Below are 24,488 nucleotides of genomic sequence, written 5' to 3'. Positions count from 1 at the left end.
AGTGGAAAGCAGGAAACTTAGCGCAGAGCTCCTTGTGATCCGCGGGCTGGCCCGAGCTGCCTGCTCGTCATCCTCCTGGCGCCGGGGGACAGCTCGGGTCCCCGTTGCTCTGTCCGCTGCGGCAGCACCGCCCGGGACAGCTGCGCGGGAGATCGTGGTGGTGCAAAGCCTGGGTGCTGCCTGGGTGGGAACGAGACACAGCAGAGTCACTCCGCGCAGCTAAGCCACTTACGTGCAGGGGTGGCAGCTCGCGCAGGTGGGACAGCGGAAGACCCGTTGGCTTGAGCTTGCTCTTCAGTGCAATCAAACCCTGTAGTTGGGGCTGAAGATCTGGTTACACTGAGTTGGCTCTGCCCCAACTAAATGCGGTTAAAAGTGAGAGGTTAGGTGAGATAAGCCCCTATATTTAAGCTTTGTCTTAGCTCAGGAGCTGGTCAACACCTACAATGCTTTTCCAGTCTAACTGCTTTGATCCAAAGTAGGGCTTATTGAGTTTGTGAAATGGGATGAGCTTTGCAAGTAAAAGCCCATTTTTTACTGGCATAATTGCATCCACGCTGCTGGCAGGTAAGGTTGCTGCTTTAATTGTGTCACTGCGCATAGGAGCACAGAGCTTTTACAAGTAGAAAAACCGAATTTTGACTTAGTAAGCACAGTTGGGTCCCACCTATGCTGCAGCTTTTTTGCAGTGGTGTAAGATAAATAGCTGGTGTCGCAACAGGGTCTCTGACTACGTTGTTCTGCTGTCCAGTGTATGACGTGAGAGCTTTCTCCCTCAAAAAAACTGGGGCGCATCTGATACACCAGCGGTGATGGGATATGGCATCTGCGGCGTGCTGCCTTGTGCCATGCCAGCCTGCGGTGTGCTGAACAGCGGCAGCAGCGACTGCCAGCAGCAAGGGTGAGCGAGCGATAGGCACCGCTCGTGTCCTGCTGCTGTCACTGCAAAGCTGAAGGATACCGTCCCTGCCCCCCAAACCCCCCAAAACAGGGCTGCGGCTGGTGGAGTAGGGGCACTTGCTCGTGCACGGACCTGGTGGAGGCGGTGGCATGTTGCGTGCTGCAGCCCCAGTGGTAACGCCGCTGGCCCTGCCAGGGTGGTTGGAGAAGGGCACCTCCGCCTCCCTGAGCCCTGGCCCTCACTGCCAGCTCTCCCTTGCAGCCGGCTGCCAAAGGAAGCAAAGCGTAAACAGCTGAACAGACTGTTGCAGCCTCAGCTGTAGTAAATCTAGACAGGCATTTCCAGAGGTTTTTGCTGTGTTATTCACATTGCTAAGGTTGACAAAAAGTTGAGTGAAATTGAGGATGAAACCTTGGCTTGTTCAGTCCTACCCTTTTTTGCAGCTGAGGGGAAGGGAGATGGCGTATGAGAAGGGGGAGGTAGTATTCACACACTAGCGAGTGCTAAAGAAAGCTCTGCCGTGCTGAGTGCCGCAACCTCCTCCCTGCGCTACTAGGAGGCATCCTAGTAAAACTCGAATGTCGTCTGTGAAAAGGGCTCCTACGTTCCTTCAGACCAAATTCTTCTCTGTAGCTAATCCCTGCTAGCCGCGGCACAAGGTGGAGCCAGGTGTGCCACGTTCCTGTGTTTTTCTGCTCCCCCAGCAAGCTGGTGCAGCTGGGGACTACTCTTGTGTTACCCACATGCAGCCCATACTGCTGTGGCACAAACTACTCCCTCGTTTGCTTGAGCAGCAGAAATGAAGGCGAGAACCTATGAATTTTAAGTTTTAGGAAAGTCAGAATAAGCAGAGGACCAGGAAATGGGAGCACCTGTGCTGCATAGCTTTGGACGGGTCAATTAATCCTTCTGCAGTGAAATTCCTTTTTGCATAATGGTATGAATAATAACACTTACCTTGCAGGGGTGTTACGGACTGACTGTGCAGTTAATTTTTTTTCAGTGTTTGTATTACGTAAAGCCCTAAATGAGTGCTAAGTGTTATTGCAATTTAATTTTTATTGAGGGTTAAACATTGGTGACGTGCCCAGCTGAGCATTCGCTGGCAGTGAAGTAGGAAACTGACCAGCAGCAAGCGGGTTTGGCAGCCAGCGATGGACAAAAATGGAAAGCAGGGCTAACTTCTTCCAGTCCTACATATCTTTTTTTTTTCTCTGTTACCACTGTTCACTTCCCATGAAGAACACGGAGCTGATCAAAATGTTGAATCAGGACTGCATATTTTAATACGCTTTAGCTATACTGTATAAAAGGCAAATAAAGGTTAATGAAATGAAAATTTGTCTTGTAGGAGGGGCAGTGCTGCTTTAAGAGGTGAGAAAGCGGAAGTGCCTCCGCGTATGCCCCGGCAGGTCCCGTGCAAAGGATAGCTTGCTGGAAGAGATCATACCCGAGTGGTTAGAGGGCCGGTTTCCCACCGGGGAGGGGTGGCGTGCCGGGCGTTCCTACGCGTTTCGTGCTGCTGCTAAGGAGGGTTTTGCACTGCCAAGCGGACTAAAAGCCTGGGCGGGGGATTGCTTGAACAAGCTGGGCGCCCTGGGGCAGCAGGACGCGTACGCTGAGGGTTGCTGCCTAGTTTGAAACGCGAGGCAGCGCCAGACCCCAGCGCGATTTCGTCTTGGAGCTGCCGAGGGCAAGAGAGAGAAGGACAGCGTGCGTGCTTCCTCCGGTTTGGTCTAACTTAGCATGAAACGGGGGCTGCCCAACGGTGGGATGACTGCCAAGCGCGACCACGCCAGCAGGTTTGGGCTCCACCTCGCCGTGCTTGCGCCTCTCTCACCTGTTGTTACCGCCTGCTCGTTCCTGTCCGTTTTTGCACGCTGTGAAATGCAAAAGCTTGTCCTAGCTACCGCTGGTAGGTGATAGCGCAACTATCTAAACTGAAAGAGTAATAGTCCTTGGGTAATGAGGGCAAATTTCTGCCCTCAGATAGGTACCCCCCAGGCCCACCGAAGTCTGTGTATTCCTGCCGTAGGAAGGAAGAATTTGGCCCATGTTTTCTCTGTACGTGTTCATTCACCACTATTGCTCTGTGCCAGTTTCCTTGAGGACATGTCTAAAGGTCAGTGAAGTCCTTTCCAGCATCGTTTTAAAGGTTTGGGCCAAAGTCTGCGTTCTACTCTGTTTTCATTGCATCGGAAAACATCACTTGGCTCTGGATTTTCTTGAGATTTTCTTTCTTTCCCAAATCTAAAAGCTGTCATGGTCTCTTATCCGAACGTAACGACAGCCTTGACTCCCTGCCTCGCTTCACGTTCAGGGAAATAGAAGTGCTCTTTCTGAATATACAAATCTGCACAAGAAAACAAACTGTAGAGATAGAGCATATATTGTGTAATGATAAATTTGTTGCATTTTTTGCATTACAGTAGAAAATCTAGAGGTCAAATTTCAGATAATGTGAAATTCGTGGCGCAGTGCCAGTTTATTTGAAAGAACCTTACATTTGTCCCTAAATTTTACAAGTCATTAACTGTGCTTTCCTTTATAGCATGACGGTCACCTTTAAGATGATACTCCTTTTTAGCATTATTAATTATCATTATTGTTGTTGCTGTTGTTATTCCAGGAGATCTGTATGGGAGGGACACTGAAATCTGGATTAAAAATAGTATTTTCATGTCCTCCCACTCACTGTACTTTGTGCACAGAATGCCTTTTATAAATGTAGACTTACTGCTTGGCTAGATAAAAGAAGCTGTCACTTCATTTCCATAACGGAGTCATTCCCAGGAGAATTTCATTGTTTTAGCAATAAAATTTTTCTAAAAGGCCTCTTATTTTACCTTAGCAAGGTAAGAGAAATGAACTTCTGAGTGGTTATTCTACAAAACAATTAAGAAAAAACAAGACTGTAAGGAGATTTGTACATGTGTGAATTCTCTTCTGTTTAAAATGAGAAGTACCACCTAACTGAGAAGGTTAAAAAAAAAAAAACAGAAACCCATCCCCAGAGCCTTATGCAAAACCACAGATTTTTTTTTCCTTGCTCACCGAGACATTGCACATGTTTTTATCAGCACTCTCCTGAATAAACTTGGTCTTATACTTGATTAAGTTCAGCCCTATTTCAAAAGGCGCTTACGGGACTTTTCTGATTCAGACGCTTTCCTGATTTAAAGTCAGGTGTGGACAATCATTACAAATTATTACCATGCTTTAATTTTGTTATCGGGTATGTGTGTACACTGGTGGAGGAGCGATCGCTACGTGCTGTGCTTAGGCGAGAGCCCCTTGAAGCGGGGCCCGTGCTTTCGCTCTGCACCCGTAAGCAACGCGGCGTAGTGGCAGCCCCCGTCCCCGCGTGCGCGCAGTACGCTCCCCCAGCCCCTCCTGCCACTTCTGAGGCGGTTCTTGCTCCTTTTCTCAGCTGCTCTGTGTCCCAGTCCAGCTTAGAGTTCCTTTTCTTCGAACGCTGAGCGTGATAAAGCATGCCAGAATTGGAGCATCAAGGAAGCGCCGGTACAGAAAGCATATGCAGCCAGCAAAAGATTTGATATTTTCTTTCCCCCCACCCCGATCTCTCTCATTTGTCACATGTTTGGGTTTTACTAAGCATGAATTGATGCAGTTACCACTTAGTCATCCTAGACAGCTTGCTGCTATAGGTAGGTATATGTGATCAAGAATGAAAGGCAAGAGGAGGAAACAAACTTTTTCTTCACAATCAAGGAAATCTTTATAGCTTCAGCATCACAGTGCCTAACACTTGCGAATTACATCGTACTAAAGAAATACAGTAAGTTTAGAAATGATTATTTATGGGAGGTTTGTGAATTCAGGATGTGATATTATGAGTCACCCGGCAGCAAACATGTTTGCACTCTGGCTAGTGTGAGTCACGCTGGCGTTTGTCTCGAGCGTGGCGATTGTTTCAGTCCTTTGCTTGGCCAGGACGCGCAATGAATGAAACGCTGAGAGAGCCCCCGTTGCAGATCTACTACGTGCGGCTACGCGGGTAAATCGCAGGCTCAGCTGTAGAGTATTTCCTGTAACACACGCACACGCACATGCATACGCGCACACGTGCGCACATGCACACACCCCACCCAAGAGTAATACTGCACTTTTAAATACTAGATTCATAGAAAGGAAGTGCATAATTACAAGGCTGGCTTTTGAACCACATAAAGCAGCCCACATCAAAAGGTGTTTGCCATTAATGTTTCAACAGGTAATCTCTGGATTTATTGCCAAGTGGTGTTCCTGTGAGTTAGTGTTCAGTGCCGAAATCACTGAAATCTCTGTTGTAAGCTAGTAGTCATCTTAATCCAGAAAAAAAGTTCGTCAATAGTGCCTTTGTTTAACAATACGGTGTTTCGTGTTGCATCAGGACGACAAAAGATGTGGCTGTGCTGGAAATGGGGAGAAGGTTACGGGTGGGTTCGCAGCCGGTTTCCTAAGGAAGCAAGGCTCACGTGACGGCATTGTTTCTACATGTGTGTCTGTCTGTCTGTGTGTCCTTAGCCTAATAACAAGCGTTGTTGTGGCCATTCCCAACCCTATCTGCTACAGGGGTGGAGGCTTTGGGATAATTAGTCCCTGAAAGTTTAGTGTAAGTGGGCAGCTGAATAGCTGTGGGAACCTGATCCCCGGGAGGCAAAAGCCACTGCCCCAGCTCAAATCTGGCTGAAGGCTGAGGAGCCACTATACCAGACATCCACGAGGATTAGTGCAGCCACGGGGAAAGCTTCACCCAAAGGTTGAGCCTTTTTGTTAGTATTTGTTAGTACTACTGCTCACAGAACTAGCTTTTTGAAGTAGTTTATCTCAGGCTTATTAAAAGGATTGTAAATAAGCAGAAGATCAGCCACTGGTTTGGGTGCAGTTAAGTTTTGGTGATTGTGCTTTATGGATCCCCTTTTAAACACTGCCTGCTTACAGCAGAGCTGTGATTATCATCTAAGAGAAGACGTGAATGTGGGTAATGAAGGCCTGGCTCTTGAACTTGTTCTCATCCATAACAAGTTACAAGTGTGCTGTAGTTCTTCCATATGCAGGAGGCTCGTTGACTCAACTCATGGCTAAGTGGCATTTTTTGCATAGTAGCTTCCACAAAAGAAGAAGAAAAATATTCGTCGTGTAACAAGCATCCAGAATGTTTTTTTTTTATTGCTTATATCAGTTCAATGTTACTGGCTCTGAGCCTGAATTATCTTGGACCATTTGCATTCTTTTCTCAATTTGTGCTGCTCAGAAGACCTGTAGGAATGACTATGTTGCAAATGTGCAGTCAATAGAGTTGTTTTTCCTTAAAAATTCTGTGTGAGAATGAAGAAGTTGGCGCCCTAAGTGAAACGTAAAGCAGTGTTGAAACTCCCCGTCCACTCCCTGTTATTCCTGTTTGGATAGCCATGAGAAAATGGCTAATAGGGATGCTTATGTTAGTGAGGTGATGAATTTTTTTTAAAGGCTATATCATTGACATCTGATAGAATATATTTATTTGTATTTTTCTTCTTCAGCTTCTGTGTTATTTCTTCTTAGGCAGAACAGCCTTGATGTGCTTGTTAGTTTTCTTTTCACCTAATGGCATTGTGTGTTGCACCCACTGCCTATCTGTTTGCTTGCTTTTGTTTAATGTCTTACTCAACACAGTGGAGGCACTTCTGAAAGTAGGTGTTTTTTTAGGCCGAATCTTGAGACACTGACTTCTAAGTGACAAGCAATTGAGCTAGTTATTCAGAATCACTCATAATCTTCAGTACTGGCTAGTACCCCGGAGGATGAGGCTCCAAATAATGTGTTCTCATAGCCTTTCAGCCTCGCCTGCTAGACCTATCTGTCTGCTGTTTGCTGACAGAAGTTCGTATCCTGCAGCATGGTGTTTTTGTGGTGAGTACGCACCTGCACTGGCAACAGCATTCACACAGAGGAAGGATGTGCAGGGCTGGAGGGGCCAGTGGATGTGTTCATACAGTTGAGCAAGGTAACATCTGTCTATTCTTCCCCTACTACAAATTGCAGGCCAGGATGAGTTGCTTTTGTTTCCTAAGCCCCATCACGTACATGCTGTTTTCTGATTTAGAACCTGCAGGATATGCAGACAACTTGATTTACTATTCTCCAACTCATGGGTATTGTTATTCACCCTGCACAAGTGGGTATAACATGCTGTGAAGTTGGGCATTTCGCTGTGGACCACTTGCAGTGGTGCTTGCAGAGGTGCTTGTTTACATGACAGAGCTGTGGAGACTTGAGAGCTCAAGATGTTGTCCGCTTCAAATGAGGAATGGATGTGAGACAGAAATCAGTGAGGCCTACCCATTTAATGCAAAATAGACCTTTATTCTTTTTTTTTAATACTAACGTGATACTACTTTGCTGTAACCTTAAAGTAGGCATAAGTGTAATTAAGTCTTTTTTACACTAGCCGAACAGTTAGTGATGACTCGGCCCCATCTGGAGCAGGATGTCAGGAGGTTCTTAGATGGGCAACGTTCAGCATGACTTGTATAGAGAAGCTTTTATTAACTTGAAATATGAAAGATAGTTGTTGGATTTTTTTTTATTTTCTGTTAGAAACGTTTTTGTGTGTGTAAAATCAACTAGACCTGTTGAAAATCATTTAGAAGCTGTTTCCTGACGTGGTAGATGATATGCACATTAGGTAATTGAAATTGCATATGCTCTAGGAAGATATAACCTTGCCTTTCTCATTGCAGTGGGGCAGGATTGAACCTGTCTGAACTATTCCATACAGAGGGAGAATAAAGGAGGAAATGAATGACTTTTTTATTTGAGTTGAAGGATTAGTTGTGAGATAATAGCAAACAACCAAGCAACTCAGGAACAACACTGCTGTCTCTTAGGCATTTTTATTAGTTTATGCTGATTTGTGAATTAGAAAAACAAAATTATATGATGCAAGAGAGCAAGGAAAGACAATAAAAAAACTACAGGAAAGGATTGGAAAAAGGATGATCTCTAATTGCCTGCTCTTCAAAGTGAGATGAAGAGTATGCCCTTTTCTTGGAATAAATGCAGGGTATTGCACAGAGCTGATTTCTGATTTTTGGTCTTACCAATTCGCAGTTGCTTGTTTGTACTGTGATTCTTACTTGTTGATTGGCCTGGGGTCTAACTTATAGTATCTAAATACTCATAAGAAGTACTTCCATGTTCTTTGATTTGAAGTCCGTTCATCACTCAATTGCAGTTCTAATCTCTCGGCTCAATGTACTTATAGCTCAAAGGCAGGGTTGTGCTGTGATATTTGAATAACCATAATGCTGTTGGACCATAAAAACAGCTTCATTATGTAACACTTCCCATTTATAGTGAATGCGTGATCACTAACCATATATATGAAAATGATTCATGGATGATATTGAAACTTTGGTTGCAAAGCATGGTTAGAATTTACTTTATACTACAGGCCAGAACCATGCTATATGTGTGTGAGAGGACAAATTGTTTCTGATCGGGTACCTTCATTTGTAGTATAAGATGGTTACAAAAATTATATCCATATATCCAGCACATTATGGAAGTGATCCAGAAGAACAGGCTTTCATAACGGACTTCTGGTTTTTGGGACAGACTGATCTCAGATACCATAAGCTCTCTACACTTTCAGCATCTTCAGAGGAGTTAACCTTTGTTCTGGAGAACAGAGGGTGTGAAATATGCCCCATGATGCCCACACATCTTCCTTGACAGTCACTCAGAGCTAAGACTCTGCATGATCTGGGGAAGAGCATGTCACTGCAGACTGTCAGATACAGCATAGCAAAAAGATGGTACCAATTAGGGAAGAAGTGCTCTGCTGGTCAGGACAAGGTTGTGCCCCCCTCAAGATCACACCTCTTTATGTCCTGAAGCTTGTACTACACTGCCTTTAAGCATGAAAATGCTTAAGATTTAATGTTCCCTTAAATGGGAACATTTATAGGCAGATGAATTTTGCTCATCAAAGAAACAAGTGCCTAAGGGTAAGGCCAGATGAACAAGTTTTTGCAGGTTAAACTAGCTTGTGCATTTATAGTACAGCATCTGCTCCATCATAGCTGTCTGTATGCATGGTGCGTATGTACCCCGTGGTGAGTAAGAGGTCTCTCACCTTTCTTTCCCTAAAAGGTAGGTTGGTTACCCTGCTTCATGTCCTCTTTCCCATGATATAAAAGTGCATAAACAAGGATAACTGCCAGAGATCACCAGTGCAGTGTATCACACTGATGCTTGTCTGGTGTCTACAAACTAGTAGAGGTCTGCAACTCAAATTCGAGACTCATAGCAAGATAACTGCATAGTTAGCATGCAGCAATTGTTTCCATTTTTCTAGCAAGTGTCTTGGTACGGGCACTGTAGCTTTGTTTAAAATGAACAGAATTAAAATTCCTAATCCAATCCTGTTAAAGTTAGTGGAAACACTTTCACTGACTGCAGTGGACTTCATTCCAGTATTACATGTAGCTTACTCTCTAAGCAGCCTCACAGGGAGTACATGCAACCAGGAATGGCAGAGTTCGATATGGGAGGCAATGTCTGTATGGACTTAAAAACTCCCAGCTCTTATTAAAATAAGGTCAATTAGATCTTATTAAAAATAATTGGGAGCCATCTAATTTCTGCAGAAGTGTTAAATATTTTCTAGTAGTTCTTTGGAGTTTGTTTTCAGGTTCACCTGAATGTTGATTGTCAAGAAATAAGTGCTGAGTGACAATTTTGGTGAAACAATAATGATGTCCAAACCCACAGTTTTTAAGAGATTTCTATTGATTGCCAAATTAACAGAGGAAAGAAAACAGAATAAGTAATTCTGAAAATGCCAAAATGTTTAATTTTAACATTTAAAACCAAAATGTTTTATGTTTTGAATTTTTTTAATCTTGAGATTTACTTCATTTAAAGAAAAAATTAATAGCTTGGAAATGGGTTAAAAATGCTAAGGGTTGACTTTAAAGTTGAATTTTAATTTTTTCCTTTTTTTAGTTTGCTTTCTAAAGTGAAGAAGCTTATGAGGTCACGTCTGACTATATGCTTCTCCATCAGATAGGCAGTAGGGTCCTGTTTTACCAGGAGAGTGATGTGGTTGGCCAAAATCCTGAAAGTTTAGCCCAGCTTTTAGATGCTCACAAGGCTGGCTATTTAAAGGACATGGAGATTGCAGTGCCTGTGTCATGGGGGAGGTGTACTGCCAGCTCAGAGTTTCTTAAAGGAGGAAGGCTTTTCTGGCAGGTTTGTTGCATTGCTATAATCCATCAGAGAGAGGAGAAAGACGTATATAGCTGAGACTACTCATCAGCACGGCCCATGGGACATGAGAGTCCCAGCTGACCAGAGGTGGCAGCAAACATTGAGTGCCCATGCTATGTAAGGGCTTAGCCTCAGCCAGGAATACAGTTGGGAAATAAAATTGTTTGGATTTGGATTTTGGAAGGTTTTGTTGTTGTACTTTTGTTCAGATAAAACCCGACTGTGTCAGGGCTGTAGACTCTTCTGAGTAGGTTCCTCTACCACTGCGTTACCTTCACTCTGCTCTTCACCCATGAGCTGCTCGTGTCCATCTGTCTGACCTATTTCCTGCCTTGATGCAGGGGGAGATTCATCTGCATTTGTCTGTAGACATTTAATCTGAAATGACTGTCTAGATTCACTTTATGGAGGGAGGGAAGGAGCCTTTTCTAGAGAGTGATTCATTCTATCCTAAAGTAGGTGCTTACGATAGGTCAGATTAATTATTTGCTAGTTTTTCCATTGACTATAAAAAAAGCTTGGACTACTTCAGGTGCAGATTTTTGGTTTGCTTATGTTTTCAGTTAAGGGATGTGAATTGTACCATCATGCTTGTAAGATAGGATTTATATGCACAAATCCTGAAACTAGATAGGAAATGCCTTAGGAGGCCTATGTCAAGGAGCTAGAAAAGGTTTGTGGCAGGAAGTGAAACGAAGAAGAGTTCAGGAAAAACAAATAGCCCATGGGAACCTGACTGAAGGAAGAAAATGTTCAACTCAGGCCTTGTGGAAATATAAACTCTATTTTAAGTATTACTTGTGGGGTTCAAGCAAAAAATGTAGCACAACAGTTTCCCTAGAACCCCAGTCAAAAGTTTGAGGATAGCCTAATACCCTGATGAGAGTAAAGTAGTTGTGTGGACACACCAGAAGATATTAGCAAATACGTACCTGCCCACTCCAAAGTTGGCCATTTGCACTCTCTGGTCATAATTTTTTACACACACACACACACACACACACAGTAGATATTTAGATATTTGGCATGATATGAGGGTGAAGCTGTAGTCTGGCACTTAAAATGATGTTTTTCATATCCCCCAAATCCACTAAGTTCCTCATCTTCAAATATTTGTTGCCTTTGCACCAGCAGGTACATAATAGTAGGTCAAAAAGATTAAGAGCTGTCTGATAAAGAAGTATCAGTAGCTCAAGTCAAAAAATAAGTGTGAAAGAACCCTACAATATTAAAAATCTCAATTAGGAAAAATACTTCCTGCTCAAGAGTAGTGATTATATGCATGCATATTTTTGGTTTCTGTACTCGTCTGTTGCAATATTACATGTAACAACAGAAAGAAGTAGGTGTTTGCATCCCATTTGAGGAATTCAGTGAGAACATAAACATCTTCCAGACTGGAGCTCTTTGCACACGAAGGTCTTTATTTGCACACACTTTTCAAAACAGCAACCCAGAATAGGTTTTTCTTACTCTTGTTATGGCAACAGAACTATCCAAGAATTGTTTTAATTATGTATCTGTTTCAGCAACTCTGAACTCCGTATTTTAATTATTTTTAATAACAAGTACAGAGCAAATGACTCTTCCTATCCAAGATCAGTGTCATATTGACCCTGTACTGGAATCTCCATCTTGGGAATTCATTAAAAATGTATTTGCCTCAAGGAGATACCAGAATCAATTGCTCATTTACTGAACAGTTGTATGGATTTTTCTCTTTTTATTCCTTGCTTTCCTTTCTCAGTTTGTTTTGTTTATCTTTTACAGATATATCTTACTGTATTTGAAAGAGGAAAGCCAGTGAGGACCTGTGAACAGTCTGCAGCTTCTGAAAAATCTTCATGCTAAAGGATAACCCAGGACTTCCCGAAGAAGAACCTAGTGAATGTTGTGAGTTATTAGGAGCAATAGCATGCATTTGCAGTTAGGGTCCTCATATGTGGGTATCTGCATTATGATGTTTGCTCTAGTCGTCCTGGCGTGTTGAGCATCTTTCAGCTGTACTGAAACCAAAAGGCAGATGTGTTTAGGTTGGGTTGCAAAGCCAGATTTTCATTTCTCTCCTTCTCTATTTTTTTTTTTTTTTTTAGTGATGTTGGGGCAGAGTGGTGGTATCTAAGGAAAGGTGTTGAATTTCTTTACAGTTATTTAACATAAAATCATTTTTGTTCTTTTTTGGTTTTGTTTCGCTAAATGCCTAACCCTGCTTTTAAAGGGTCTGTGACAGTGTCACCTAACAAAACTGGAAAACGATATGGATTGCTGTTCAGCAACATGTAGTTACGGTTCAAAAGTGTTACATGTTCATCTGGGCTGACTGAATAGGTGACGGCACTGAAACCCACCACTATCTCGCCATGTATATGCTCATACATCGATTGAAATAATTTAGCCATTTTCAAATTACAGTATTGCAGATGTGGTTACCTTTACTTCTGGTGTTGCAAACTACCGTTACTTTGATCAACTCCTTGTATTAGTTTGAGTATCATACATTTTCTATATAAATACTCCTCTCTTCTCACAAATTCATAGGAATTAGAGTAGCATACCTTTCACAGAGAAAACAGTCACATAATTAAGAACCTGATCCTGTAGCCTTTAATAAAAGAAATTGTTCCCGTGAGGGAAGACTAAAGAGAAGGCATGAATATTTTAATGTTCATTGTTTTTCTCATGAAGTTTATTTCTTTTCTGGGCTGAAATGGGCAATATATGCAGATCAAACATTAACATCCTTACAAACAGAGCAAAACAAGAATTCTCTGCCTACCAGGTCTGAGAATAATCCTTTTTTTTCCCTTAAGGAAACCCTGAGAATTTCAAAATTAGATAAGTTAGCATTGAAAGCCTTATGCCCAAAGTATGCAGCAGTCTTTCAGGATGCTAATGGTCATAGAACAGCTGCAGATTCTTCCAATTTGAGCAAATATTGTTTGCACTTGCTCTAAACTGAGTAAATATAAATGTATTTCCTGACAACTGGGCATGACTTCTACCTCCCTGAAAGCTGAATATTCTCCTTTGCTCTGCTTTTCCTTTGCGTTGTAAGCTTTATGCTGCAGATTGAGGGAGAATCTTTCTCAGGGCTTTCTCAGGGGCCACTTGGAAAATAGGTGTTGTAGAAGACACTGAAAAATATTCATCATCTGTCCCATTTCCTGTGTGTGAAATAGTTAACAAAGCTGACATTTGGAGTTATTAGTAACTGGTATCACTAAGCTGCCAAGTTAGTAATACATTAAGATGAATAGGGGGTGTCTAAGACCTGAAGCTTCTTCCTGTCTGTGTATCTGAGCAGACATGGCCATATCAGTTTATTCCCACACTTTGAATGACTTCTGTGAAACCGCAAGGGCTTACTTTGCAAGCTGAGATCCTAGAGCAGAGGAGGGCCATCCTTAAATAATAATAACAATAAAAAACTGTCCTAGCATGCAAAGCTGTTGGGATGGCAGAAGATATTTGTTCAAGATGTTGCAATCACTTCCACTGATTGCAACAGCAGCACTACCTCATGCTGAGGAGAGCGTTCTCTGGGTCCTGTATAGTATGCAGTGTTCAAGATCAACCAGATAAACTGTGTGAGGGAAGGATGTAATCATCTGCCATTACAGGTGATGGAGTGTCGGTGTAAGATGCTCTCGGTGTGATTATGACATTCTGCCCTGTCCTAAACACTTCAGAATGAGCCCATTTAAAGTGCTATGTGGTGGTATGCTGTTTTGGTGCCAAAACCCCAAATTACACTTGAGAAGCCCAGGTTTGGAAAGAAATAGCATTCTTCTCACTGGGTACAGATGGAAAGAAGGTGCTCTTGAAAATGACTCTTACGCAGGCATCCAGGAGCAGTTTCTTTAGGTGATGGAGAGCTCTTCAGAAGTTCCGAGAGAGCATGTTTTGTCACCTTACTCCTGCTTGGAGGACAGTGCTGTCACAACCAGGCAGTTGGCCAGGTTCCTCCTCTCCTCTCCCTCTCCCTCCCCTCTTCCTGGGATACTCTCAGGGAGACCAGAATACCAGAAATGAGGAGGAGTGGTATGTCTACCCTTTCTGCTTAAAGGAAATGCAAGCACGCAATCATTTTACTTAAAAACGCTGCTGTCTTTTCCTTGCATGTTTGCAGGGTGTTGTCACGTTAAAGCGTGTGGAGAGTGCTCAGACCTTTCCTGTTGTGAACAGTGGTTACTGTGTTCCCATCTGTGTCATTGCGCTGCCACTGAGGCAAATTTCAGAGCTGGGGGGCAGTCAGGAGGGCAGTAATTTGGGACCAGCACATTGTATCCACCTAGAAACTCAGTGTTTACTAAACAGCATAATTTTTTTCCCTTCCTCTCTCCCACTCTCCTCATTTGGATGAAACAAACTTCTGGAATAGTAGAGCTTGTACAAATCAAGTCCATATTCTGCTTTTGCAGGGAGAAAAAGAGATGTCATGAGGATTTGTTAAGGAGGATTATTATTTCACTTAGTGAGGGCTAAAAACGAAGGAAGGTGAGGTTCCTTTGCTGTTGTGGGAGGTACCTATGATTTCCAGCATTTGTAATTTTCTGGTAGGATTTCAGTATCCTGAGCTCTTTTAAACTTGAAAATGTACACTGTAGCTTTTTTGGAGTGCTAGCCACACATGCACAGACGCATTCAGACAGGAGCAATGAATAAACTCTTCGTGTGCCTCACTCAGAGGCATTTCTTCACTTTTTTTTTTTTTTTTTTTTGCTTGTGCTAAAACCTCTGGCACAGTTTGTGGGAATTGGAAAATAAATCTCTGAATCCTGCATGCGTCAATAACTGAAACGGCTTCAGTTAATCTCCTATCTTTAGCTGTTATTTTGGGCAAACTGCAGACGGCAGGATAGTAAACATCCCCGTCCCTCATTCCGACACGCTTTAATGCGTGCCTTCGGTGGGGATTCGCCTGCGTGAGGGCTGGGCGCCATCCGAGTGAGGATCGCAGCGTCTGTGCTCGCTGCCGCGCAGCGTTTCACCCTGGCTCCCGTCTGACGTGTTCTTCCTCCGCTCCTTGGCCCTCATCGCTCCCTTCAGCCTGCTCCTATCTCATTCATGCTCCTCCCGTAGCCCTTGCCGCAGGCTGTTTTTCCTGGCACCGTGACCTCTGGCAGGGCCGGGGAGCGAGCAGCTCGCCGGGCTGATGTCAGTGCCGCTTCCTGCGCTGGCTGGCAAGGCTCGCGGCCGCCCCGGCACACCCTTTCCCCAGAGCATCACCTTCCTCCCATGCCCACGCCATCTGCGCAGCCCCTTGGAGGTTAAACCCGAAACGTAAGCCCGTCATGAAAATTGTAGGCTAATGAGCCTTTTACAGTGGTTTGCTGAGAGCAGCTATCTGCCACGCTTTGAGCCTCAGCGCTGGCTTTGTGGCGAGGCTGGAAGCGACGTGCAGTTGTCTGCTCAAACAGTGATGAGCTGTACACACCTTGGAAGAGCGATGGAAAGTTTTGACACATGCAGCCTTAAGGTTTCCAAATGTGTTTGCTTCTGAATTCCTTTCACATCTGTATCCTCAACCACTTCATGGCTTTCTGCAGAAATTACCAGGCTACCAACAGAAGAGAACTGCATGTGTTCGTTCTTCCAAGCAACTGCCCAGTGCATGCCATTTAGTATTTATAGGGAGAGAGGAAGGAGAAAGAATCACTATCATTTGAGAAATGTCTCTCAGAAATGGCAGTAATTTATTCCCAGGCATTATTCTTCATTAAGAGCTACAGACAGCTGCAGCTTCCCTGTAAACAGAAATTGCACTCTGTAGGCATGCTATACATAAGGCTTCAGGTTTCTGACATTTCTATGCCAAAAATCAGAAGTATTTCTCACCAAATAAATGTTTATTCAGAAAGTCTTATTTCCTGGCTTTTGTTTCACATCACATGCTTCCGACGGACAGGCAAGAACAGCTCAAGGCTGATATTCGGGAGAGGAAGTAGGAACAGTTTGGGTGCCTTTCAGCACTGAAAAAAATGGATTTCAGCCATAACACCAGGCCTCAAGTTCGGCAGTTTATTTAAATGATAAATATGAGATTAAAAGGAATGCTGCAGAAATACAGTAGAGCTGCTTCATCTATACAAAGTGAAGTAGGCCACTGTACGTGTTTCTGTGCTTCAGGTAGACTCCCTCCCTCCCGCATCCCCAAAGCCGTGGGCATATCTTCTTGCACAGGGCTCCAGCCTGGCATGATACATGTTGTTTCCGTGCTGAGGGACCCTGTATGTGGAGGAGTGGGAATGGGCACCTGTGGATGGCGTAGGTGAGAGCTCAGCTATGCCCCCAAACCCGGGCTGCAGGGCTTGCTCCCTGCCCCGTGACCATGATGGACACCAGGATCAATTTGAATCCTGCAGAGGGATGTGCTCAAGGAGCCCCTTTGTCACCAGCACTCATGGAGTGTCTCAGAGCCAAACGCCTTTTTCAGCTGTGTCTCTACAGCCCCCCAAAATTTAGCTTGTTATTCTCCACATTCCTGCCTGCTGCCTCCTTAGCTCACCACCTCCCAGCCTGCATTTGCCTGGCTCTCTTTTTCCGCCTGGATTGCTGAGCCTTTCCGATTCCTCATTTGTCTCCCTTGTTTGTTTTTGGGGATTGGTTTAGCTCAGTTGGTTAGAGCATGGTGCTAATAATGCTAAGGTCACCGGTTCAGCTCTCCATATGGGCCACTCGCTTGAGGGCTGGACTAGATGATCTCCAGAGGTTCCTTCCAACCTTACCAATTCTATGATTGTATGATTTACCTGCTGGGTCCAAGCTCTCTGTGTGGTTTGCCAGCCTCTGCCACTCCAGGGGGTGACTTTGCTGTTGCAGCAGCCCCAGTCAGTTGCATTTTGTAACCTGTGCATGTACTGAGGACGCACAAGATGTCCTCATCCTCCTTCCCTTCTTCCCCCTGCTTTCCCCCTGCCCCAGCCACTCCTAAGTTTCTGGCTTGCAGTCTGCAATCCATGTATTAAAATACTTTTTTGTTAGGTCATTTATTACTCGCTCTTGGTTTTTTCTCGGCCTATATAGCTTCTAGAGAACTGAGAAGTTGTAATTTCTCCAGGGCTAAAATCCAAGTCTTTGATAGGCAGGCATGATGCCTGGGGCCACTACATGTTGCTACCGGTTGTCAGCTTTGTAAAACTTATCCTGCAGAGCAAGGAAATCCGGGCACAAAGATTGTTCTCTTTTCTTACTGTGGCAAGCCGTAGTTTGCCAGTCTGTTATGCCTTTTCTTCATTGTCTTCCAAGCAAATGGCTGTAAGATTATGACTCCTGTGTTTGGACTGAGAACAGCTTTTGCCTGAGCAAACAGATTTCTCTTTGGCAGTCACTTTAACTGCTGCCCCAGCTTTTCGCTGTCAGCTTTGTTTGATGATTTGCTGTTAGAGAAGGCCAGGCAGCATTCGTGCGTTGGAGCGAGTGAGCAAAGTAAGGAAGGCAGGTGAATGCATTTGTTAAAGGTTGTGGTAAGAGGATGGTTGCAGTGTGATCCATGAGGGAAAAGCATCTCCTGCAATTCAACAGTGTAGCCCTGTGGTTGCTCTTATTTTTAACTTGGTGCTGTCAGCTGAAGAGACTTCAGGTCCTTGTGTATGCAGTACTCCTTGCTCCAAGAGACTTTCTGTGTGAATCAAGAGGGAATCAAGCCTAGCCTTTGCAGACCAGACTGTGGCATGAAAGCTGCTCTAGTATTTGCAAGTTGTGTCTGGCATGGAGCTGACTAACATATACATGTCCCATGGGTGTTTGAATATTACTTTTGCTGCTGTTCTGCCTCTTCTCCCTTTTACTGGTTCTTTGTCCTGCTGCTCTGTGAGTGAACATCACTGGTGAGCTTGTTTATTGTGTCCACAGTGACACTAGCAGAGTCTAGTATCCTGCTGATTTTTCTCTCAATGCTGATGATTTTGATGGCAGTAGCAGAAAGGTGTTAAAAAAGAACAAATTAAGTTCTCCAAGATTTTTCCATTTTCCTATGTGATGAGTGCATTCAAAAAGAAAGGCTGCTGTTACTGGTAGGTTAATTAAAAGTAATTGTGAGCCCTCATAGTAGAAATACTATTCTGAACAACTTATTCATATTTATTCAAGGTCTGTTTGTAGCCTACAAGGCATGTTGTCCCCAGCTGCTTACGTCAAGGAGGAATATTAGATACTCTCAGAGAAACTGGCAGTATTAGTGCTGTGTTCCTTCCCAGTGAGTTTTATGTTTCTGGCTGTTAAGCAGCATTGGGTGTTTCCAGCTACAGACACTGATGAATGTTTCAGAGGCACCTGATGGCGTAGAGGTCAAGAGAAGGAAGATAAAGAAGCAGGTTACTAGGATTGCTCTTAGCTGCTTTTCCTGTTGAGACGTCAGAACTTGAGATAGGTTAATGAAACCTGAGATGTTGTAGTCTTTTATTTATTTCTAGTGGATTCTCCTAGCAGCTCTTTAAATAATAGAGAAACCCTCCCTAGTATGGCAAATCAAGTTTATTGCACCCAGTAGTGCTAGAAGAGGTTTGTTTGGGGAATGAGAGTTATTACATTAGATAAGGAGAGGAAGGTTGTTCAACTGTGTCTATTCCAGAAAACCTTCACTGAGAGTTGAGGTGGTTTATAAATTCTGACTCTCACTTCCAGTGTTCAAACTGCCGTGAATCCTGCTAAGGCATTGCAAAAGCTATGACAATTGAAAGAAGCAGGGCAAAACCTGATTTGGCATCCCTGGCGAGGGGATGTGCGTGACCAGAGCTACGGAGATTCCTTGCAACAGGGAGGCAAATTGTACTTTAAGCCTTCATCTACTGGGAACTTGTGTCTGGCAAATAAAACCTGTCTTCTCAACTGCCTGATTTAGCATTTTTGATGCAAACAGTTCGCAAAAGAAACCTCAGGGAACAGCAACCGCCAGTGAAGTAAAAGTGAGCATGACACTCAGGGTAGAGCAATAGGAAGAGCCTTGGAGCAGCTGACACTTTTCATGGTCACAATTATCTGTTTTGGAGTTTTTTGAAGGGCATATTTGTTTTCTTGTAAAGCCATGTACTGTAAGCAACCTTGTTGAAGTATCAGCTTGTTACAACGCAAAAGTAAAATACCGTCTCTTTGTCATTCATTCTGTGTTACGTACTGCTGTCTGAGGTACGGAGGTCCTCTTAACTCATTTCTGCATTAAGAAATATCCATTAGATCCATAGTGAGAATAATCAGGATCCTTTTTGCTTTTACTAGAAGCCATTAAAATGTTAGTATAAATATCTTCAATTAACACTGAGGGACAGCTAACAGCGATTGAGAAAAAGGAGGTGCAAGTATTTCCTTTTATTTATCATTGACCAGTCAAACCAGTTCGACAGAAGGGATTTGGCGTAGTGAGTAGTCTTGCTGTTCCTGATGATGTTCACAGAAAGGGTGAGTGAGCTGCACTGCTCTGTATGTCTTCATTATTGGGTGAAGCCTCTTCTTAAATTAACTACGGGTTTTGTTGTTGTTGTTATTATTCTAATGTAATTATTGCTTTTCTTCAGTCAGCCTTATGCTTTCCTACTTACAAATAAACTTCTTCCATCTGGAGAGTATTTTGAGATGGGGAATGTACAGTGAAGTACTGGAAGTATTGTTAGTACTGTGTTCTTTTTTCTTTTCTCTAAGTACCTGGAAAGCCATAAAATAAAATAAAAATCAAATAAATGCCAAACATTATATGGTCTTCCTCTCTCAAAAAAGATTATGCAAAGGAAAACTGTCCAATTATCTGCCTAAGCACATGCAACAAGAGAAGCATCATACATGATCTGTGAGACCCCTGCAGTTCTTTACTTAAAATAAATAAATAAATAAATAAATAAGCATTAAGAACTGAGGAATCGCCACATTTTGCTTTCAGATGACAAGATACATTGCTTCAGCAGTAGTTCTTGGACATAATGAAATACCTGCTGGCTGTAAGGAGTAAAAAAGGCTCGGTCATGATGAGTACATCTATTTGTGCATCAGAGCCCCATGCAGAGATTCCCTAGCTGACAAGGTGCTTTGCTCAGGCTGATTAGTCCTGCTTCTCCCCTTACATCTTCCCTGCTTATGCTAATTAGTCTGCGCAGGGTGCTGTTTTTCTGCTGGCAGCGCTCAGGAAGTGTATCTGTGCGGCCGTGCCCTGCAGCGTGGACTATCAGTGTCTGAGCCCGCTCCACACCAGCCCTTGTGCCTGTGTTGTGTGGTTGTGCAGTGCAGGTATTTCCTAGAGTTTTATTATATGTTCACTCAAGAATCACTCGGCCTCGAGTGACTTGTTGGAGACATGGTGAAGGTACTTAGCACAAGGGAAGATCTTGAGCAAGTGCTGGTAGCTTCCTTGCTCTCCAAAGGACGTTTGCTGCACGGTGTCTTTGGATGCTGTTGGTTTTGCTGAATGTGAACAGCGTTGCTGTTGTGCGCCTAATTCTAGATGTGGTGATCTGGAGCTCCAAAGGAGAGAGCAGGTTGGTGAGGGGACAGAAGTTCTCAGGCTGACAAGCAGAAATGATAAAATAAAAATGTGAAGGGCTTTGGGCTTTCCAACCTATTTTCATGTACAGGAATGGCAGAAAAATGAGTTGGCGGGTTAAATTACGTTGTGGAACTCAGCTAATTAGCTGTGCATTCCCCACACCACCTCTTGCCTCTGTTTCCTTCCCAAGTGCAATTGTTGCAGAATGAAATGAGTGCAAGGATAGGCAACATTCATAGTTGGGTATTTTAACATCCAATTCTGACTGTAGCTATTATGAAAGAGGTAAATTTGCTGTAAGTTATTGTTTCAAAGGCATTGACTGAGCTTACAGCAGCCAGGTTTTGGAAGTTAATACTGGAACAATTTTGAGCTATTTAAAAGGAAACAAGCAACCCTCCTCTCCCCCTACCCCAACAAATGATAACAAATAAAACTTTTTGCTCATTATAGTAGAAATGTTTTTTTACATTCCTGATTCTTCTTCCTCAGACTGGCACCTTCCTAAGAAATGCAGTTGAGAATGAATGCACATGTACACACACACACACACACCCCCCTATATATATTGATCTTAGTGAGTCTGGGAATGTTAAAAAGAGTGCAAAAACCTATGCTGTTTTTGACAAGTCGTTCATTTTAGTTGCACAGTCTTCTGATTTTCTTCATTTAGAAGGCACAGTAATGCTCTGTGTGTGAAGCCTGAAGTGTGATAGTTAAATCTCTTGTCAAAAGATGGGTGTCCATGTTTCCTTTCATATTATGAAATGGTGGTCCTTAAAATATGTCAAGCCACTGGCATGAATAAACAGCTATGCTGTATTATTTTTGAGACTAGCAGTTTCCAAGACAGTCAGTATGATCACAGCCATTAAGTGCATAGAAAGTGTTTTGAAAGAGTAGAAAAAGCTTTGTTAAACGAACTGGCTAGGTCAGGATAGAAAAGGAAGAGTTTGCTATTTTAAAGCATAGCAGACATTTTCGACATTCTTATCAGAATGCTTCAGTTACACGCTTGTGTGAAGGGCTGATAAAGTAACGGGTGATAACAGCCCTCATAATTTAAAGTGCCTGGACTTGGTATGCTCTGTAGTAATGTATAATAGTAATAAAACTAAAACTTATGTTTGGGAATTCCTGGTGCTGCTTATTAGCAGATCAGTATGTAAACACTGACTCAGTACGATCTATACTTGAAAGATGTGTTTTGTTCTCTTGAGGGGATGTTTGGGTCTGTGCTGGCTCTGCACCACTTGAGTTGGGTGTAACAGGGGCCAGATTCAAATTGGGCTGTACTGCTCATTTGTCAGAGGAAGTCTGTTTTATATAAGCCACATGCCAAAATAATACATAGATAATTTTTCACTGTAATGCAGATATTTCTCCTGTTTTACTTCTTGAATATCAATGATTGTTTTCACTCAAGCTGCCTGGTAAGATCCGGTCAGGAACACCTTCCTCGGAGAACTCAGTCAGAATTGCAGCTCTAATGTTGATACTCGGTCAGGTTGAGACTGGCAGTTTCCAGTTCATTCCCACATCTGCACCGATAAAGTGAATTGAAAGGGTTTGGAAGAGCATTTTTGACAGAAATGACTGGGTCAGGACTGAAAGTGGAGAGTGGTCAGCGAAAGGAGAGTGCGGGACAGCCGGCAGCAGATGAAGAACCCCACAGGGTTCAGCCCCATGAGCCACAGAGGTATACGGCAGCTGATTTTTCTGTTGCAAGCATGAGGCCTGATCCTGCTCATTGACCTGTGCATGCTCAGGGCTGCCTGTCGTGTTGGGACTGGAGCCGTCGAGCAGTGGAGAATGGTGCTTTTCCGTGATGGAAGAGGGAAACCTGCGTGCCAACACAAGGCCTGTTGTCTGATGAGACTGGTGCTAAAGGTGACATGTAAAGCAATGGCGATTACTTCTTCAGGAAAACACATGTAGCCAAGGCTGCTGGTCCTCATAAAAGGGCCTGGCCTTAGCTGAGTTATGGTTGCTGTTTTAAGGCTTATGGCACAATGCATTTATTGCTCAACAAAGGCATTTTTTAAACATTCCTTCAAGAGTTCAGAACATTGCAAAAAGCAAAGCACACTACCTGATTCTGGCTATCAAAACCGTTACAGTGTCAGTGTAGCTGACACTGAAATTGTATTCACAATAATTCCGTCTTAGTACCTGCCTCATACTGGAATCGCCAGTCAGGTACAGAAAAGATCTGTCACATTGAAGCATCATTTTTTGGTTTTGTGGCTTTTTCTGTCTTTGCATTTCTGTTTCGATGAAGATGGTGTGGGGGGCGAGGAGTTGCAGATGAAAGTTGTTTATCTATGGACTGCCTTACCGGAATGGAGGCCGCAGGAGGCTTTCTCATAGTTCCTAGTTGGCTCAGTGCCATTTGTGAACAGTATTTGACCCTTGAAGATGCTCCCATTCAGACCAGGCATGGCCACAGTCTGATAAGGCTTATAGCAGAGTGAGTGGAGCACCCAGCTAGGGAACCGTCCCCCAACACGTCAAACCGCTGCGTTGGGAAAGTACTTCGCCTCTAATGCTATCCTGCTGCTCCATTTACATTATTGTATTTCAAAGGTGTATCAGAAAGGAGTATTTCATACACTGATAAAGGAAGTCACAAAATAAGGGCAGTTCCATCTCCTGGCATCATAAGCTTTTTCCTTTTTTTTGGTGTTGTACTAACATGCAATAACTTGTATTTGTAAAGATGCAGCAGCTCAAAACAAACTCTGCAAGAACGTTCATCTCAGCCTATGCTTGTCACTACAAATGTAATTATCTGTGTGGATCATCAGTCTTAAGACAAGTAATAGCAGTGGTTAGGGAGAGCTTGTTTCACCCCTCTTGAGGCATTTCTGTTGCTCTAATGTCAAACAGGCTCTGGGCAGGTAAAAGGCTGATGGCAGAGGTCAAGTCTCACTGCATTAGACAAAGGGCTCATTACATCCCTTCTGCTTTATGGTGTGGCAGAGGAGAAATTGTATCCTTGATCTTTACAGAAAAAAGCAATAGCAGAGGAGATTCAAAGGAGGAGTATGGAATTCTTAATTCTGCAGAAATATAATGGCACTTCACGCTGCTCTTTCATCCAATTTTTTGTATGAAAAAGCAAATTCCAGAATTATTGTCTTCTTATTTTCTAGTTTTCTTTTTTTGAGTTATCTTAACAAAAATACCATAAATGGTAGGAACATTCTTGTCTCAGTAAGAAGTAATTCTGATATGCAAAAATTTGAAACCTGAAGGATAAAGCAAGGGAAATTATTTTCCAAAGATGATGTTTTGTTTTGTTCTAGTAAAAGGAATCGTTTAAGTGATTTCTGACTGATTATTTTATCCTTTTTACATGCAAGGAAAAACAATAAAAATTTAGCCATGGTAAGATTGGTCAAATAGTACTAGAAGTGGTTAGATTTAAAACACAGTTAAAATGTCACGGATTTTTTAGAGAGAGTCTCCCAGGATTTTAGGAATAGTAGGTAAAGGCAAAAGCTAATCCAAGTTTTTAAAAATCTAATGGTGTTTGGATCAATGGGTTTGGCTGGGATCATTTTACAGGTAGAATAGAAGCCAGGTCACAAAGCTAGAATTCAGATTCCAACTTTTCCTGTGTTAGAGGTCTTTGGGTTTCACTTTGGTTCTGGCTGGGATCATTTCTCTTCTGTCTGCTAGTTGAAGTTAATCTTGTCCTACACTGCCTTTTCATGAAATGCATCTATAGTGCCTACTGCTTTGAACCTGGAAGAGACACGTGTTGCTTTTTGGAATGAATATTGCATTTCTTGGTTTCTACAATGCCTTTAAAATTCTTCTCTTTCTGTCCAATCTGCAGACAGACTAGGCAAT

At 43.1% G+C, this 24,488-nt stretch overlaps 1 protein-coding gene across 8 annotated transcripts in view; it reads left to right on the top strand.

Annotated features, from left to right (window-relative positions):
• The window catches only part of ATXN1 (ataxin 1), a 312,787-nt gene that overhangs the window by 213,647 nt on the left and 74,652 nt on the right, over window positions 1-24,488 (top strand). For 7 of the 8 annotated variants that reach the window (XM_062569932.1, XM_062569931.1, XM_062569938.1 and 4 more), the window contains one exon: window positions 11,930-12,052. The gene's annotated coding sequence lies outside the window, so the exon portion shown is untranslated. Of the gene's footprint in view, window positions 1-2,934; window positions 3,024-11,929; window positions 12,053-24,488 lie in introns of those variants that run through there. The other variant, XM_062569939.1, reaches the window with a different exon arrangement.

The sequence above is a fragment of the Rhea pennata genome, chromosome 2, assembly GCF_028389875.1.
Source record: "Rhea pennata isolate bPtePen1 chromosome 2, bPtePen1.pri, whole genome shotgun sequence".
Taxonomy (NCBI): domain Eukaryota; kingdom Metazoa; phylum Chordata; class Aves; order Rheiformes; family Rheidae; genus Rhea; species Rhea pennata.
Note: the sequence above shows the minus strand (reverse complement) of the source record. Positions and strands in the feature narration are given on the sequence as shown.